We start from the raw sequence: 17,319 nt of genomic DNA, 5'->3' as shown, positions 1-17,319 counted from the left end.
AGGAGCGCTCCTGCACCTTCCCAGGTAGACGTGGAAGTTCCTTGCTCCTCTCTGTCCACCCAGCCTGTCCTCCTCCCTGTCACCTTCCCTGACTATCCTGGCCCCCCACTGAGTCCTGCCCTAGTGGACTCAGGTGCTGCAGGCAATTTCCTAGACCGGTCAGTGGCCGTATCATTATGCAATCCTCTAGTCCCTAGACAACCCCCTATCCCAGTCCTTGCCCTAGACAACCGTCCCCTAGGAACAGGACTGGTGCGCCAGACCACGATTCCCATTTCCCTCACAACCACCATGAACGCATCACTTTCCACATCTTAGACTCTCCTGCACGTCACGTAGTTTTAGGTTTCCCCTGGCAACAGTTGCATAACCCCAGTATATCGTGGACAGAGAGGAGGTTGTTGGGTTGGTCGCAGCAGTGTCAGGGGAGGTGTCTCTGTGTCAATCTGTGCAACCTCCGTGGAAAGTCCGGACCACGCCACCCATGTCCCTATCCCGGAGGAGTACCGGCACCTACAGGTGGCCTTTTCGAAGACTCGTGCCACGTGCCTGCCCCCTCATCGCCCTCTCATCCACCTACTGTCTGGTTCTACCCTCCCGCAGGGGCCATTTACCCTCTCTCGCATGCAGAGACCTAAGCCATGGAGGCCTACGTCGGGGGGGGGGGGGGGGGCCAAGGATTCATCCATGGGCCAGCCACCTCCAGCTTATTTTTCATGAAGAAGGAGGGTGGTCTCCGCCCCTGCATTGATTACCGGACACTGAATAAGGCTACTGTTAAATTCAGTTATCCCCTGCTTCTCATACCCACTGTGATCGAACAGATGCACAGTGTTAAGTACTTTACTAAATTGGATTTACACAGTGCCTACAATCTGGTGTGAATCAGAGAGGGGGATGAATGGAAGACCGCCTTCAGCACCAGCATCGAGCACTACGAATACAGGGTAATGCCCTACGGCCTGACAAATGCACCCTCGGTGTTTCAATCATTCATTAACGAGGTGTTTAGAGTCATGTTGGGTCATTGTGTAGTGATGTACATAGACAACATCTTGGTGTACTCCACTATACGCGAGCAACATGTCTCTCATGTCAGGTCCATCTTGGAGAGGCTGATAGGGCATCACTTGTACGCCAAGGCGGAGAAGTGCCTTTTCTTTCAGCAGGCGGTCTCCTTCCTGTGCTATCAGATATCCATCGTGGGAGTGGAGATGGAAGAGCAGAGGGTCAGTGCAGTACGGATGTGGCCTGTTCCATCCAACATCAAGGCGGTGCAGCGCTTCCTTGGTTTTGCCAACTATTTCAGGCGCTTCATTAGGGGTTTCAGCACAGTGGTGGCCCCTCTCACCTACCTCCTGAAGGGAGGTCCTTCACAGCTGCGCTGGAATGGTGAGGCCAACGAAGCCTTCCATGCGCTCAAGGAACATTTAACTAACGCACCTGTTCTGGCTCACACTGACCCGTCTCTGCCCTTCATCGTGGAGGTGGACGCCTCCGAGGTTAGAGTAGGGGCTGTTCTCTCCCAACGCACTGAATCGCCACCTAAACTCCATCCATGCGCCTTCTACACATGGAAGTCATGCGCCTTCTACTCATCGATCCTGGTCTTCCATCACGTCGGGATCCCGGAAGACATCGTGTCTGACCGTGGTCCTCAGTTCACCTCCCGTGTCTGGAAGGCCTTCATGGAACGACTGGGGGTCACGGTCAGCCTCCCCTCCAGGTACCGGCCCCAATCAAATGGACAGGTGGAAAGGGTAAATCACAAACTGGGTAGGACCTTAATAGTTACTGTCAAGACCGGCCGGGGGAGTGGGTTGCGCCTTAGGCAGAATATGCGCCTTAGGCAGAATACGCACAAAACTCCTACCATCACTTCTCCACTAACCTCACACCCTTTCAGTGTGTTCTAGGCTATCAGCCAGCCCTGGCATCCTGGCACCAGAGTCAGATCGAGGATCCAGTGGTGGAAGATTGGTTCCGGCGCACTGTGGAGGTATGGAACACCGCGCACACCCGTCTCCAGCGCGTTGTCCTTCGGCAGAAGGCGCAGGCTGATTGTCACCTCAGTGTGGCCCTGGTCTTTCACCCCGGTGACAGGGTCTGGCTTTCTACGAAGGACCTTTCCCTCCGCCTGCCCTGCCGAAAGCTGAGCCCGAAGAGCGGTGCTGGGTTCCGGCGCAGGATCGTTCTCTCATTCGGGACTTCCACAGGCATTGTCCTGAACGACCGGCCCACACCGTGTCTCTGGGGTCATCCCCAAGGTCGGCGGGGGGGGGGGGGTACTGTCACTGTCATACCAGCCTTCGCTTTGGCTCCCCCTCTTGTCCAGCTAAGGCTAGACCTTCTAGCTGCTAACGAACCTACTGCTGGAAAATGCCCTTCACTCATCATCAATCCCGGACTTGTCTCATCATCATTACACACACCTGGTTCCAATCCCCAATCTATCACTGTATACAGTGGGGGGGAAAAGTATTTGATCCCCTGCTGATTTTGTACGTTTGCCCACTGACAAAGAAAGGATCAGTCTATAATTTTAATGGTATGTTTAATTGAACAGTGAGAGACGGCATAACAACAAAAACTCCAGAAAAACGCATGTCAAAAATGTTATGAATTGATTTGCATTTTAATGAGGGAAATAAGTATTTGACCCCCCCTCAATCAGAAAGATTTCTGGCTCCCAGGTGTCTTTTTTACAGGTAACGAGCTGAGATTAGGAGCACACTCTTAAAGGGAGTGGTCCTAATCTCAGCTTGTTACCTGTATAAAAGACACCTGACCACAGAAGCAATCAATCAATCAGATTCCAAACTCTCTACCATGGCCAAGACCAAAGAGCTCTCCAAGGATGTCAGGGACAAGATTGTAGACCTACACAAGGCTGGAATGGGCTACAAGACCATCGCCAAGCAGCTTGGTTAGAAGGTGACAACATTTGGTGCGATTATTCGCAAATGGAAGAAACACAAAAGAACTGTCAATATCCCTTGGCCTGGGGCTCCATGCAAGATCTCAACTCGTGGAGTTGCAATGATCATGAGAACGGTGAGGAATCAGCCCAGAACTACACGGGAGGATCTTGTAAATGATTTCAAGGCAGCTGGGACCATAGTCACCAAGAAAACAATTGGTAACACACTACGCCGTGAAGGACTGAAATCCTGCAGCGCCCGCAAGGTCTCCCTGCTCAAGAATACATATACATGCCCGTCTGAAGTTTGCCAATGAACATCTGAACGACTCAGAGGACAACTGGTGAAAGTGTTGTGGTCAGATGAGACCAAAATGGAGCTCTTTGACATCAACTCAACTCGCCGTGTTTGGAGGAGGAGGAATGCTGCCTATCACCCCAAGAACACCATCTCCACCGTCAAACATGGAGGTGGAAACATTATGCTTTGGGGGTGTTTTTCTGCTAAGGGGACGGGACAACTTCACCGCATCATTTGACGAGGCCATGTACTGTCAAATCTTGGGTGAGAACCTTCTTCCCCCAGCCAGGGCATTGAAAATGGGTCGTGGATGGGTATTCCAGTACGACAATGACCCAAAACACACGGCCAAGGCAACAAAGGAGTGGCTCAAGAAGAAGCACATTAAGGTCCTGGAGTGGCCTAGCCAGTCTCCAGACCTTAATCCCATAGAAAATCTATGGAGGAAGCTGAAGGTTCGAGTTGCCAAACATCAGCCTCGAAACCTTAATGACTTGGAGAAGATCTGCAAAGAGGAGTGGGTCAAAATCCCTCCTGAGATGTGTGCAAACCTGGTGGCCAACTACAAGAAACGTCTGACCTCTGATTGCCAACAAGGGTTTTGCCACCAAGTACTAAGTCATGTTTTGCAGAGGGGTCAAATACTTATTTCCCTCATTAAAATGCAAATCATTGTATAACATTTTTGATATGTGTTTTTCTGGATTTTTTGTTGTTGTTATTCTGTCTCTCACTGTTCAAGTGAACCTACTATTAAAATTATAGAGTGATCATTTCTTTGTAAGTGGGCAAACGTACAAAATCAGCAGGGGATCAAATGTTTTTTTCCCCCACTGTATATACTCCCTCTGCCATTTGTCTTTGTCGGTCTTTGTAAATTTTACTTGTTTTCCTTAGAGTAATCTCTCCTACTATTTCCTGAGTACTTTATGTTTTACGCTTTTTGTTTATGAAGATTTTTTTATTTTTTTATTTCACCTTTATTTAACCAGGTAAGCTAATTGAGAACAAGTTCTCATTTACAACTGTGACCTGGCCAAGATAAAGCAAAGCAGTGTGACACAAAAAACAACACAGAGTTACACATGGAATAAACAAGCGTACAGTCAACAACACAATAGAAGAAAAAAAAGAAAGTCTATATACAGTGTGTTCAAATGGCGTGAGGAGGTAAGGAAATAAATAGGACGTAATAGTGAAGTAATTACAATTTAGAAAATTAACACTGAAGTGATAGATGAGCAGATGGTGATGTGCAAGTAGAAATACTGGTGTGCAAAAGAGCAGAAAAGTAAATAAAAACAGTATGGGGAGGAGGTAGGTAGATTGGGTGGGCTATTTACAGATGGGCTATGTACAGCTGCAGCGAACAGTTAGCTGCTCAGACAGCTGATGTTTAAAGTTAGTGAGGGAAATATAAGTCTCCAGCTTCAGCGATTTTTGCAATTCGTTCCAGTCATTAGCAGCAGAGAACCGATAGGGGAAAGGCGACCAAAGGAGGTGTTGGCTTTGGGGATGACCAGTGAGATATACCTGCTGGAGCGGGTGCTACAGGTGGGTGTTGCTTTCGTGACCAGTGAGCTGAGATAAGGCGGAGCTTTACCTAGCATAGACTTATAGATGACCTGGAGCCAGTGGGTCTGGCGACGAATAAATATTTTGGGCACAACAGCGGTTGAGTATCGTCCTGCTTTGTTCTATGGTGCTTAAATAAATTCAGTAGTTCTAAACCTGCAACTGCCTCCTGCCTACTCCTCTCTACACCAGTGACAACATCCCTTTTAGTGAGCATTTATCCAAGATAATCCATCCCCCTGACAGGTGTGGCATATCAAGTAGCTGATTAAAAAGCATGATCCTTACACAGGCACACCTTGTGCTGGGGACAATAAAAGACTATAATTTGCAGTTTTGTCACACAACACAACACCACGTCTCAAGTTTTGACGGAGCCTGCAGTTGGCATACTGACTGCAGGAATGTCCACCAGAGCTGTTTCCAGATAATTGAATGTTAATTTCTCTACCATAAGCCACTTCCAACTTCGTTTTAGAGAATTTGGCAATAGGTCCAAACGGCCTCACAACCACAGACCACCTGTAATGCATCATTGGGCGAGCGGTTTGCTGATGTCAACGTTGTGAACAGACTGCCACGTGGTGGCGGTGGGGTTGTGGAAAACTGTGACAAGGTCCTGAGGCCCACTGTGAGGCCCATTTTTTAAAGATATCTGTGACCAACAGATGCATACCTGTATTTCCAGTCATGTGAAATCCATAGATTAGGGCCTAATTAATTTATTTAAATTGGCTGATTTCCTCATATGAACTGTACTGTAAAATCAATGAAATTGCTGCATCATGTGTTTATATTTTTCTTCAGTGTATATATAGGGAAAATGGGAAATGGCAACCTCCCATGAGCAGAACACATTTTATAGAAAAGGTTTTATGTCTAGTTCCTCGTTTAGAGCACATGGAGACAGGGTGTTGAGGAAATGTATCCAAAAGGACTCTCGTCTCAGGAGTAAATTGTCTATATCCCCCCACACTCTCCAATTTACAGTAGCTATTAAAGTGAAAACATACCACGCTATTGTTTGAGGAGTGCACAGTTATGTACTTGAAAATATATATTGACCAATTAGGCACATTTGGGCAGACTTGATACAACATTTTTAACAGAAATGTAAGGGTTCATTGGATCAGTCTAAAACGTTGCACATACACTGCTGCCATCTAGTGGCCAACATCTAAATTGCGCCTAAACCGGAATAATACATTGTGGCCTTTCTCTTGCATTTCAAAGATGATGGAACAAAAAAAAAAGATTATTTTTCTTTGTATTATCCTTTACCAGATCTAATATGTTATATTCTCCTACATTAATTTCACATTTCCACAGTGTTTCCTTTCAAATGGTATCAAGAATATGCATATTCTTGCTTCAGGTCATGAGCTACAGACAGTTAGATTTGGGTATGTCATTTTAGGCAAAAATTGAAAAAAAGGGTCCGATCCCTAAGAGGTTGAGGAGGCAGAACACACCTCAATTCAAACTGTTGTTAGAGAATCATTTGAAATTGACCATTTGAAGCATAGCCTTTAGATAACTAGCAGGCAGCGTGCCTTGGTTTGAGTGCAGCATGGGTTAACTGTCCTGTTGCGTAACAATCACATTTTGGAACACTGAGTGCATTCTGACATAACACGCATCACATTTTTTTTGTAACTCATACTGGGGCAAACGTTAGAGATATTTGAAACTCAGGTGGGAAAAGGTAAAAAACAAGAACCACCAGTCCGAAGGATAGACAGCTGAAGAGGTATCCACAGATATGCAGAAAAATAGGCATATTTTCTTTTACATAGAATGAAGCATACTGATTACAGCTCTAGATTGCAGGAAAAGGGTGTTTCAGGTGTTTGAAAAATACAAAATTCTCCAACCACCCCAAGCTATCCTCATTTACTTTGTGCCCCCTTAGATTTTTGGGGTCCCTGACCATCGACCACCGATTGACCCAATAAACCTTCAATATAAAACTAGCATTTTTCTCCTCTGTACCAAATGTTGCACTACATCCTCCTCAGTTACACTGCGGTGTTTCACTGAAGAAAATAAATCCTTTGAAATATTTTAATACTGGTTGGTTAACAATAGTCGCCCCATAAAATACAACTTGAGTCATGTGAGAAGAGTGGGTAACTGAAAAGTGAGTAACTGAACAGTATGCACAGTCAGTCAGAACATGCTGCACTGTATTAGCCAACAACATAGCTAGTGATAGCCTCTTGACGCTTTGGCTGAGGGATGAAGGAGAACAATACTGCCAGTTGCCTAAGCTGGGCTAATCCTCGCTCATAAAGTTGTCAGTCAGACTTCTGAGGGAGAGCTGGAGGGGAATCAAAGTCTCAAAGATCTGAGCATACAGAGTTGGTTTTGTACCCATTAGCTTTAGTGCTAGAGGGAGCACTGCATAGGCGGCTCCAGTTTTGTTGGCTTTAAAGTCAATTAAATTTCCCTAGCTTTGCTGGCATGACAAAGCAAGGATTACAGTAGTTTGACCAAATCAGGACACAGAAATGACAGAGAAATAACACAACATATTATTCTCAACATAGCCAATGCATGTGATGATGGGTGATATTTGATGCAATAATAAGCATTTATTACTTGTACATCTTCTAACTAACTGAGATCCTCACAGCTGACTCATCCACTATAGAGAGGGAGTTTGTGATCTGCTGTCATAGACACCGAATGCACACATGCATAAAAGGTCAGTATGGTATGTCAGTCCTCGTCTCCCCTTTTCAGACATGCCTTCTGTGGTCACTGATAAGGTATCTCCTATGCTATGTCAGTTTAAAAAACATTAGATTTTTGTACTGATGCCAAATTACACCCTTATGACTCATCCATACCAGGCTATACTTGGATATAGTCTAACAGGAAATGTATGGAGTAAAGGTTAAAGACCAATTGGTTGTGATTTGTGCTATACTGTGTAAGCTCCCTTGACACTCGCCTTTGATTTATACTTGGTATGCACCTGTACTGAGGTTGTACTGGGGAATTCAGTGATTATCAAAATACAGCCAAAGAAGCCAGTAATTAGATCTTCAGAAATGATGAGCAAACACTAATCGGTGCTCCGAGTTGTAGGGAGTTTTCTAAGATGGCTGCCCACACACGTTCACCTTGTGATGGTACCGGAGGGTTGGCAGAAAGCCATGAGGTCAGATTTTTGTGTTATCCTGAGATAAAGTGGGATGAATCCTACATAGCTATGGTTCCTATCAAAAAGCTAGTTTCAACGTTGTTATGAAGAGGCCCAGCTTTCTAACACTGGATTCGGCAACGGATAATAACCAGTAAGGTTAATGACATTAAAAACAAACACTTTCAAAGCATGCTGGGTATTATTCTAATAAGCTCTGCCCCCAAACAAATAGAAATGTGGTCGGTCCGGAACAGATCCAAATCTGAAAGAATGAAAGACGTCTAGGCTACAGTGCATTCGGAAAGTATTCAGACCCCTTGACCTTTTTCCACATTTTGTTAAGTTACAGCCTTATTCTAAAATAGATTTAATTCCTCCCCCCCCCTCTTTAATCTACACACAATACCTGATAATGACAAAGCAAAAATAGGTTTTAAGAATTTCTTGAAAATGTTTTAAAAATGAAAAACAGAAATCTTAAATTTACATAAGTATTTGGGATGGTGCCAGGTTTCCTCCAAACGTGACGCTTGGCATTAAGGCCAAAGAGTTCAATCTTGGTTTCATCAGACCAGAGAATCTTGTTTCTCATGGTATGAGAGTCCTTTAGGTGCATTTTGGCAAACTCCAAGCAGGCTGTCATGTGCCTTTTACTGAAGAGTGGCTTCCGTTTGGCGACTCTACCATAAAGGCCTGATTGGTGGAGTGCTGCAGAGACGTTTTTTGTCTGGAAGGTTCTCCCATCTCCACAGAGGAACTCTGGAGCTCTCTCAGAGTGACTATCGGGTTCTTTGTCACTTCCCTGACCAAGGCCCTTCTCCCCCAATTGCTCAGTTTGACCAGGCGGTAAGAGTCTTGGTGGTTCCAAACTTCATCCATTTAAGAATGATGGAGGCCACTGTGTTAATGGGGACCTTCAATGCTGCAGACATTTTTTGATACCCTTCCCCAGATCTGTGCCTCGACACAATCCTGTCTCTGAGGACAATTCCTTCGACTTCATGGCTTGGTTTTCGCTCTGACATCTGCGGGACCTTATATAGACAGGTGTGTGCCTTTCCAAATCATGTCCAATCAATTACATTTTACACAGGTGGACTCCAATCAAGTTGTAGAAACATCTCAAGGATAATCAATAGAAACAGGATGCGCCTGAGCTCAATTTCGAGTCTCATAGCAAATGGTCTGAATACTTTTAAATTTTAATACATTTGCAAAAATTTCTAAAAACCTTTTTTCCCTTTGTCATTATGGGGAATTGTGTGAAGATTGATGAGGGAAAAAAAAGATTTAATCAATTTTAGAATAAGGCTGTAACGTAAGAAAATCTGGAAAATGGAAGGGGTCTGAATACTTTCCAAATGCACTGCATGTTTCACGATTTTGAACATCACAGTACAGCAGGGCACAGTTTAGTACAGTAAAGCACAGTAGAACACAGAAGAGTATGGTACAGTACAATATGGTACGGTACAGGACAGTAGAGTTTTATTGAATAGAGTACAGTACAGTTTAATTTATTAGAGTGGAGTACAGTAAAGTACAGGACAGCAGAGAACAGTATAGTTTATTTCAGTAGTGTACAGTATTGTACAGTACAGTAGAGTTTAATTCAGTAGAGTACATTAGTTACAGTACAATAGAGTACAGTACAATAGAGTACAGTATAATTTAATTCAGTAGAGTACCATACAGTTTAGTTAAGTACACTATACTTTACTTTTCTTTACTTTACTGTACTCTAGTGTGCTATATTGTACTGTACTGTACTTTTCTTTTCTGTACTGTGTACTATAATGTACTGTACTCTGCTGTGATCTTCTGTGCTGTACTGTGAAGTCCAAATTTGTGAAACATAGGCCGTGTCTTTCATTACAGTTCATGCATTTTGTTGTATTCTTATCACGGAGGTCTGATTTTGGAATTCCGAACACATCATGCATCTACACCTACATTTGATTGTGTCTACTGTGTCCACATTGTGTCCAGATTCCTTTTCCCTGCGATATATTCAAATACAAGTATGCATTTTGAAAACGGTGGAACAGGCTAAATCTGATAATATCACAACAACAACTTGATGGCAGTAGCTACCGTAGCTAAATAGCCGGTTAACCTCTAACTAGCCAGCAAGCTAGCTAGCAAAGTGAAAGGGATTGCAAACAGGTTAGCATAACTCTAGCCAAACATTTTTTTCCCTAATAAGCTAGCTGGCTAGCATTTATGAAGCCAGCAAACACATTCCTCAAACACTAGGAACATATTTCCTCCAATGTTTAAGGAAAAAATATGCCTTTTGCTCTCAAAACACATGTTTTCTGGAGACTTGTGGGCAGAGTGCTGATGATGTCGCCCACTGTATGCAATTTCGGTGGAGAAATCAGCACACAATGTGTCACTGACCACCTCCTGAAGTGGCCAGCCAGATCTGAACAAAATCCGGCCACATTGCGACTTTCGTGCATCTAGACCTGTCTTTTCAATGCAATCGTTGTACTCTAATAGAAGAAGTTGCATGTAAGTGTCAAGTGCAGACACAGCCATGGACATCTATGATTGGTTTTGAACCAATTATAGACGTCTATGTCTAAGCTAAATCAAGGTCGGTCCGGACCAAATCTGAACATCTACAGTATGTTTGGGCCAAATACAGTTGAAGTTGGAAGTTTACATACACATAGGTTGGAGTCATTAAAACTCGTTTTTCAACCACTCCACACATTTCTTTTTAACAATCTATAGTTTTGGCAAGTCGGTTAGGACATCTACTTTATGCATGACAAAAGTAATTTTTACAACAATTGTTTACAGACTGATTATTTCATTTATAATTCACTGTATCATAATTCCAGTGGGTCAGAAGTTTACATACACTAAGTTGACTGTGCCTATAAACAGCTTGGAAAATTCCAGAAAATTATGTCATGGCTTTAGAAGCTTCTGATAGGCTAATTGACATTGTTTGAGTCAATTGGAGGTGTACCTGTGGATGTATTTCAAGGCCTACCTTCAAATGCAGTGCCTCTTTGCTTGACATCATGGGAAAATCAAAAGAAATCAGCCAAGACCTCAGAAAAAAATTGTAGACCTACACAAGTTTGGTTCATCCTTGGGAGCAATGTCCAAACACCTGAAGGTACCACGTTCATCTGTACAAACAATAGTATGCAAGTATAAACACCATGGGACCATGCAGCCGTCATACAGCTCAGGAAGGAGACGCGTTCTGTCTCCTAATGATGAACATACTTTGGTGTGAAAAGTGCAAATCAATCCCAGAACAGCAGCAAAGGACCTTGTGAGATGCTGGAGGAAACAGGTACAAAAGTATCTGTATCCACAGTAAAACGAGTCCTATATCGATGTAGTGGTCTTTATATGTACTTTATATGTACAGGAGAACCAAGAAATGAAGAGCGACACCACGGCTGTCTTTTTGTTTTTTATGTCGATCTGTAATGGTATTGTGAAAAGACAGGACAGGAACACATCAGTCTCCAATGCACCATCTGACAAGTTGTTCTTTCACTCTGTGTTTTCTCGGACTCACACAATCACATTCATACATAAAACCATAATGTATAGTATAAAATAATAACCAGTCCTTAATACAAAGAATGTATAATCTTAATTCTTAGACAATAGAACCATACCTGCAATAGTATTGTGAAAAGACAGGACAGGAACACATCAGTCTCCAATGCGCCATCTGACAAGTTGTTCTATACAGGAGCATGAAGAAAGGTAAAACACATATCCTGTCTCACATCCCCAATAAATTGCTAGGTGCTTTCAGTGTTGACAGTACCAAAACACAACAACACATGTACAAAAACACTGCACACAAACAAGTTACAATGTGAAATCACCTCTATCCCATCCAGACCTTAGAGGGCCAAAACTACATCTCTCATAATGCAAAGCCAGCACCAGACGGCAGCTCAGCTAACCGTCTGCATCACAGAAAAGCATGCTAGCTAGCAACAGCAACACTTTTTAGCACTCTGTAAACTACATGCTTCAATAGTCTCACACTCCCTTATAACAATATCTACAGCATTAACCTTGGGATGTTTTATTTATTTCACATTATGGACTTTTACAAAAGGAGTAATCTGCAACACATACCTTTCTCTCTGTGTTTTCTCGGGCTGAGGAGAACAGGAGGAGAACGAGTAGTACCAGGGTGTTAGTAGGTGACGCAAGCACCCAGATGAAATAAAATACATTTAATGAAACAAAACCCGAAGATGTTAACATCATTCAGCTACTGTAGCTGCCTACCTAACATCAACAGGCAGCACCAGTAGCGCAGCAATTAAAAATAGACACTAAAAGTAAAGTTCCTGGCGATCATAGCGATCTGACTCCCCCCTTCTGTCTGAACTTGGAATATTCCTCTTCGCGGGTTTGGGCCACTGACCTCCAACCTGATTGTTCTGTTCTGTGTTGTGTACTATTCTAAAAATGTGAAGTTTGATGGAATAACCTTTTTAACTCTCCTACATCGACATAACCTGAAAGGCCGTTCAGCAAGGAAGAAGCCACTGCTCCAAAACCGCCATAAAAAAAGCCAGACTACAGTTTGCAACTGCACATGGGGATAAAGATTGCACTTTTGGGAGAAATGTCCTCTGGTTTGATGACAGCATCATGTTGTGGGGCTGCTTTGCTGCAAGAGGGACTGGCGGACTTCACAAAATAGATGGCATAATGAGGATGGAACATTATGTGGATATATTGAAGCAAAATCTCAAGACATCAGTCAGGAAGTTAAAGCTTGGTCGCAAATGGGTCTTCCAAATGGACAATAACCCCAAGCATACTTCCAAAGTTGTGGCAAAATGGCTTAAGGACAACAAAGTCAAGGTATTGGAGTGGCCATCACAAAGCCCTGACCTCAATCCCATAGAAGATTTGTGGGCAGAACTGAAAAAGCGTGTGCGACCAAGGAGGCTTACAAACCTGACTCAGTTACACCAGCTCTGTCAGGAGGAATGGGCCATAATTCACCCAATTTATTGTGGGAAGCTTGTGGAAGGCTACCTGAAACGTTTGACCCAAGTTAAACAATTTAAAGGCAATGCTACCAAATACTAATTGAGTGTATGTAAACTTCTGACCCACTAGGAATGTGATGAAAGCAGGGGCGAAAATCTGATATCAACTTTGGAAGGGACAATTACATTACATTTTCTCAAGAGCAATTCCTGAGGGGGACACCAAAAGTAGTGCTGTAACACATAGCCTACATTGTAATATGGTAAATGTATATTGAGGAACCAAAGAAATAAGGTGTTTGCCGTACTCCTAACTACCGGTACCAAAAACTACACAACTAATCACAACAGCAATACCATTGCCTTTAACAAATCTTAGTTCAGTCACCAGTTTAAGTTGAGAGTGGGGGTATCCATGGCATTTTCCAATTATGTTCCTATTTTACAAGTCAAAAAAATTGAGAACCTTTCATAATGTTGCCAAACAAAGACTCAACAAACTTACCTGAGACTCTCTGTCTCTGCCAGTCTGTCCCTGCATATCTGTCCCCAACTCTGCTGTCTGTGTGCCATCTGTTGCCTGCTCTGCCTAATGACATCATTGTGAAACATTTCCATTAGAATTTCATTTCTTTCTTATGAACATTTTATCAACTAGTCTTTGAGATATTAGGCTACTAGGGTTCTTACTATGCGTTTTGGTGTATTGAAAAATACTCTGATGTCCGTCTTTTATTTTTCTGCCATTTTTCTACCTGGCTGGCTGGCTGGCTACACACACACACAGTGTGTAGGTTATTTACAGTAGGAGATGGGCTTCTATCATCTTCTATCATTCTATTTGGGCTTCGATCTAAAAGGTAGCTAGCAAATGTGAAACAGATTAAAATGACAAGAGTTGACAGCTGTATGAGTTCACCATTTACACAACATATGCTGCAACCTTTTGTAATTTTAATAGTTTGTTTCATATTGGCTGGCTTCCAACAATAGCTGAATTTGCAAAGCTAGCGAGCACCAATTCAGTTTCAGTGGTGTTTGCTATAATCTTTGCTACCCGGGTTAAATAAAGGTGAAATAAAATAAATAAATAAAAGTTCCCTTGTGACAATTTAGCTTTTGCAACGAGACCATTAAATATATTTAAGACAATTGTAGAAGAGAGTGTAGTTCTGTTCAGTTTGGACTTCAGTTTATCGCTAACCTTATCACAGGGACTTTGAAGCACTAACTTACATCATCTGCATGCTGATCTTGGAATAAATTGACGATAGCAAAGATTCCATCTTTGACGACGCCACATAAATGGAATAGGTACTAGCTAGCTTAATAGTTCATATTTGCGCGCTAGCTCTGCATATTCAGCTAGTGTGTGTGCGCGATTGACTGGATTAACCTCACGTCAGTTACGTGCATTGAGTGCCTTTCAGACAGTAGACACGACCCCTCTGTTACCTTGCCAACTAAGGAACTGGTAGTGGATCAAACCATTGAGGGAAAGGGTGGGGGGGTCGTAATCTTTTGAAACTTAAAAACGCGCTATTAACTATTAAGTGTCTATAATCAGCACAATTGCTTTCATTGCGTCTTATTAATATTATTTAAATTACATAGTTATGTTTCAGTGATATATTGGGGGGGACGAATCATATTTTTCCCAGGATGGGGGGGTCGTGTCCCCCCCGGGATTTCCGCCCCTGGATGAAAGAAACAAAAGCTGAAATAAGTCATCCTCTCTACTATTATTCTGACATTTCAAATTCTTAAAATAAAGTGGTGATCCTAATTTACCTAATACAGGGAATTTTTACTAGGATTAAAAGTCAAGAAATGTGAAAAACTGGGTTTAAATGTATTTGCTAAGGTGTATGTAAACTTCCGACTTCAACTGTACAGGCTGGTTCGGACCGGACGTCAGTGGATGTCTATGATTGGTTTAGATTTGGTTCGGACTGGAACAAAAATCTATGTCAGTGGATTTTGAAATCAAGGCCATTCCGGACCATACCAACGGCAAAAAAAAAAATGATGGGAAAAAAATGATGTCAAATGCTTAGTGGGTAAGCACTGCTTGTCCTCTTCCAAACCTTCCAAAACAGAGGAGAGTGAAAGAAAGTAAACACAATCATGTTTTTCCTTGTTCAAGAGAGACCAGTGTCAGGAAAACACACACACACAATCCATTTCTGGGTCGGTCTGTGTTCGTTTGTTGTAAAGATCCATGCTGCCCTCCAGTGGCAATGGATGCTAAAATAACACTTTTTGAGGAAGGTCAAGAAACACCATCATCAGTCCTTCACTACATATTTATAGTTGCCCATGAAGGCATGGCAGATAAAAAATATTGTGGATATAGAGTCTTCATAATGGGGAAAATGCTTACTTCCTAACTTTGCATTTTGACTTAAGTCACCCATTAAGTCTCCCAAGTCTGCGCATGTTCCGAGGCATTTAAACGTGTTAACCCTCGCAAGGCTGCCGGCCCAAACGGCATCCCTAGACACGTCCTCAAAGCAATCGCCATCACACTGCCCTATCCCATCTGGACAAAAGGAATACCTATGTAAGAATGCTGTTCATTGACTATAGCTAAGCATTCAACACCATAGTACCCTCCAAGCTCATCATTAACCTCGAGGCCCAAGGTCTGAACCCTGCCCTGTGCAATTGGGTCCTGGACTTCTTGACGCGTCGCCCCCATGTGGTGAAGGTAGGAAACAACACCTCCACTTTGCAGATCGTCAACACTGGGGCCCCACAAGGGTGCATGCTCAGCCCCCTCCTGTACTTCCTGTTCACCCATGACTACGTGGCCATGCACTCCTCCAACTCAATCATCAAGTTTGCAGACGACACCACAGTAGTAGGCTTGATTACCAACAATGATGAGACAGCCTACAGGGAGGAGGTGAGTGTGGTGTCAGGAAAATAACCTCTCACTCAACATCAACAAAACAAAGGAGATGATCGTGGAAACAGCAGAGGGAGCATCCCTGATCCACATCGACGTGACACCAATGGAGATGGTGGAAAGTTCCTCAGCGTACCCATCACCGACAAACTGAAATGGTCAACCCACACAGACAGTGTGATGAAGAAGGCTTGTCACCTAAAACCCTCACAAACTTTTATAGATGCACAATTGAGAGCATCCTGTCGGGCTGTATCACTGCCTAGTACAGCAACTGCACCTCCCACAACCGCAGGGCTCTCCAGTGGGTGGTGCGGTCTGCACAACGCATCACCGGGGGCAAACGACCTGCCCTCTAGGACACCTACAGCACTCGATGTCACAGGAAGGCCAAAAAGATCATCAAGGATAACAACCACCCAAGCCATTGCCTGTTTACCCCGCTATCATCCAGAAATCAAGGTCAGTACAGGTGCATCAAAGCTGGGACTGAGAGAATGAAAAACAGCTTCTATCTCAAGGCCATCAGACTGTTAAATGCCATCACTAGCAGAGAGAGGCTGCAGCCTACATACAGACATGAAATAATTGGTGACTTTAATAAATGGAACACTAGGCACTTTAATAATGTTTACATATCTTGCATTACTCATCTCATTTGTATGTACTGTATTCTATACTTTCTACTGTATCTCAATCTATGCCGCTCTGACATTGCTCGTTCATATATTTATATATTCATAATTCCATTCCTTTACTTAGATTTGTGTGTATTAGGTATTTGTTGTGAAATTGTTAGATATTACCTGTTAGATATTGCTGCACTGTCAGAACTAGAAGCACAAGCATGTCGCTACACCCGCAATAACATCTGCTTAACACTTGACAAAAAAATTGGATTTGATTTGAATACATGACTGAATGAAAATTCATTTTAAGTGAAAGTTAGGTTTCGCCATGTAGAGAGTAACATCCCCATTGATATCAATACATGACTAAGTAAAAATGCTTCTTATTGGAAGTTATAATTCCTTGACCCAGTGAAATTATAGCTTTCATGAAAGTTAGGATTCACCTTGTAGAGAGTGACACCCTGCCTGAAGGTATGGGGAGGCAGCAACGGGAGGGTTACGCAAATCCAGGTAAGAGTGACAGGCAGTTTCCAGGAGGTCAGAGGTCACAGATAGGGAGGGCCATGGGCACAGGTTGAGCAGGATTAGTGACACGACCAGGTGGGCTCAACTCAAGCCAGGCACATCATCACTTTTCATTGAACAGCTCATGGCACACAGAAATGTATGAAAAGGGCCTATAGAGTCACCCAATCCTAACACTAGCGCCTTCGTGGCCACATCTGAGCAGCACATCTGAGCATAGGCCTGCAGTCTGTTATTGGTGTTCGGCCCATCTATGCCACGCCTCCAACACGCAGCCTCCATTTGGTGTGTTTGGGCCCCTATT

This window comes from Salmo salar, chromosome 17 (assembly GCF_965601325.2).
Source record: "Salmo salar chromosome 17, fSalSal1, whole genome shotgun sequence".
Classification (NCBI taxonomy): Eukaryota; Metazoa; Chordata; class Actinopteri; order Salmoniformes; family Salmonidae; genus Salmo; species Salmo salar.
Note: the sequence above shows the minus strand (reverse complement) of the source record.